This window comes from Crocodylus porosus, unplaced genomic scaffold (assembly GCF_001723895.1).
Source record: "Crocodylus porosus isolate Cpor-Errol unplaced genomic scaffold, CroPor_comp1, whole genome shotgun sequence".
NCBI classification, from domain to species: domain Eukaryota; kingdom Metazoa; phylum Chordata; order Crocodylia; family Crocodylidae; genus Crocodylus; species Crocodylus porosus.
The window spans coordinates 59,545,313-59,548,130 of NW_017728951.1; the positions used below are offsets into that span (position 1 = coordinate 59,545,313).

Sequence of the window (2,818 nt, forward strand, 5' to 3'; positions counted from 1 at the left end):
GTGGGACAGGGGGAGATTGTTATGGTTTCTTCCAATGGCCCATTTTGGGAAATTATAACCCTAGAAGGCCCCAAGTATTTAGCTCAATCCCTGGTGCATGGCATTCTAATAGGCTTGGGAACATTATGGAGGGGCTGGCCCAATAGTCCCCCTGGCATGGTTTGTACAACACCACTACCAAAGACTCCCTATATTACCCTAGTTCACCGAGCTTGTTGGGAAGGTTCTGGCCACTTGTCCTATCCCAACAGTACATTTTGGACCTCCTGCACCAGCTGCTGTGCAGAAGCTCAAGTTTTTCAAGGAGCATCAGATACTTCAAATGTCCAAGGCCAGGAAGCTACTTTAATGTGGCCAAAGACCCAACTAGGAAGGTTCACCCTCAACCTAAGTCTTCCAAAATCCTGGGTTCAAAATGTAGACATGCCCCACCTAGAAGGGTGGAATGAAGTAGCAGCCTACATAAAAAATTTGAAGACTCCAGGAAAGGTAAACAACTTGCCCTCATAGCCCAAGAGGGAGGGCGAATTATTAAATGTGCTACTAACATTCCCCCACTGTGTAAGTGGTATGAAGTAGCCTGTACTGTACAAATGTATACCTTCACTAAAGGTGCTCCCTTTCCTTGATTTGCACTAGTAATAGGTTTAACTGTAGGACAAATATTGCTCAATATAATCCGTAGATGTTGTTGCTATAAAATTGGTCCTGTGGAAGAAATCAAACTTCGTGTTGTGGTTGAATCAGAACTTACAGAGCCAGCTTTTCTTTATTTAGGGCTATACTGTGATCACAGGAAGAATTCCATACAGCAAGAGGAATCACCCACTTGTCTGTTTCAAAGGATTTCTCACACTCTCTAAGTTTACAAGCATATTTATACTTAAGACAGAGAGAGGAAAAAAATACGACCTTGGAGAAACAAAACAATAGTAAATTACACAGATATTTAGGAAGTTCATTTAAGCAAACTATCTCTGCACAGGGCAATATATCAAGACAGACCATGGCATGCAAGATTTCTTATCTCAGAACGTTTAACTGAAATAAGCAGTTTCAGCCTTCTGGTTTCTGCCTGTTTTTCTAGTCATATAGGTCAGAAGCCCAATTAAATTACTCCTACAGTCCTCATGTTTACGCCAAAATAAATGGTGTTGCTTGTACTAATGTTACTTATAGTGTCTGGCAAGAGTCATATTTGTAAAACAATTGCAGATGCTCCAAGAAGCAAGGGGTGGTTTGTGATGGCCAGAACCAAAGGGGTTAGTAAGCAAATTATAGCAAAAAAAAATTTCTTCTTGAGAACATCTAGCAATGACATAATAGTTCATATTAGCTAAGGCAAAGCTTGCAAGATTGTTTCCTGCAGACATATCTTGTCTGTCGTAAGTATAACCATAATGTTAAAATTAACTGTCTGTACCAGTCATAAGACTAACATGGGGCCCAAGAAGCAGATCTAGAAAACAAAACTGCAAACTTTAGCTGACCTAACAGTTCTTTCTTAAAGGTCAGTAAAAATGACAAACCTGACCACAAGGGGCAGAGAAAATTCTAATCTCAGACTCCAAAGTGATGTGGTGTGATTTGCTTATTGGATAAAAACAAGTTTAGGCAGTAATCTTTTATGATAATTTCTAACACCTTTTAAACCCATAGGGTAACAGCTGTAGGGTAAGATTGTGGGTGGCTCTAAAGCCAACAGATTAGCATAGGACAAGATATAAAGGAACACACACATCAGGTGACCAGTAGGAAGGATGGAACAGAATGTTCCAAGCACAGACTCCAGACTCCCAGTGTGAGCAAGGACCAGGATCCTGACTGAGGGACCTTCCCCGGTGCTCCCTCCAACAGCGTCAATTGGGTAAAATAAGCTAAAGATACAAAAAGAACAACTTCAAAAACAGAAGCTGGGTGTGGAAAAACCCCAAAACACTAAAACAAAGGGTGCCAATCCCTATAAAAGAACACTTTGAAAATGCCAAGTTGGGTGAGTCTCTTTCTCTACTGCTGTTTCGTTGGAGCACAGATGCACCTGTTCATCCCGTTCCAGCTGTTATCTTTAAATCTGCTATCTTCAAATCATCATCGTCTACTCAATAAGCCTGGGTTGACCACCCTGGGCTGATATTGAGCAACTATTGCTGATAACTATATCTGGTGTGTGTGCGGATGAAATGGTTGTTTTGTATATGTGTATGCCTGTGGGTAATGATGTGTATGATGACTTGTGTATGTTTGTATGAATGGTGTGCCTGAACCTCTATGTCTAATTCATGTAATCAGTAAACGCGGCACCTTGCCTTACCCACTTTATAAAGTCTCACTTATGATTTGAGCAATTGGCAATTTGTGTAACACTATGACCAGTAAAAAGTGCTAGAGGGCATGTCAGAACTATTTTACCCTCCTGCCCTTTCAGTCCTACCTTATTGCCAGGTGGCGCTTTAGGACAAGAAACACAAAGCTGTGGGAATACTGCCACTCTCTTTTCCTGGATGTAAGTTGCTTGCAGGATTTGGGAGGGCTGATGGGTGCTCAGGGAAGCTGAGGTGTGAAAACTTTCCATTCAAAGCTAACCCCCATGTGCCCGGGTGCTCTTATTTTGGCACCAATCTTTTATGTGCAACGCCCCTAAGGTTCTCCCAAGTGAACATAAGCATCTCCCAAGGCTGGGTGAAGGGGGGTCATCCTTTTCATAGATTTCATAGATTTCATAGACATCAGGGCTGGAAGGGACCTTGAGAGATAATACAGTCCAGCCCCCTGCCCAGAGGGCAGGAAGTCAGCTGGGGTCATAGGATCCCAGCAAGAT

At 42.2% G+C, this 2,818-nt stretch overlaps 1 long non-coding RNA gene across 1 annotated transcript; it reads left to right on the top strand.

The window, feature by feature from the left end:
• Positions 1 to 476: 476 nt before the first annotated feature.
• Positions 477 to 1,266, top strand: LOC109323874. Its single transcript, XR_002104761.1, has 2 exons — positions 477 to 710; positions 1,126 to 1,266. It is a non-coding gene; the product is annotated as an uncharacterized LOC109323874 (long non-coding RNA).
• Positions 1,267 to 2,818: the final 1,552 nt, after the last annotated feature.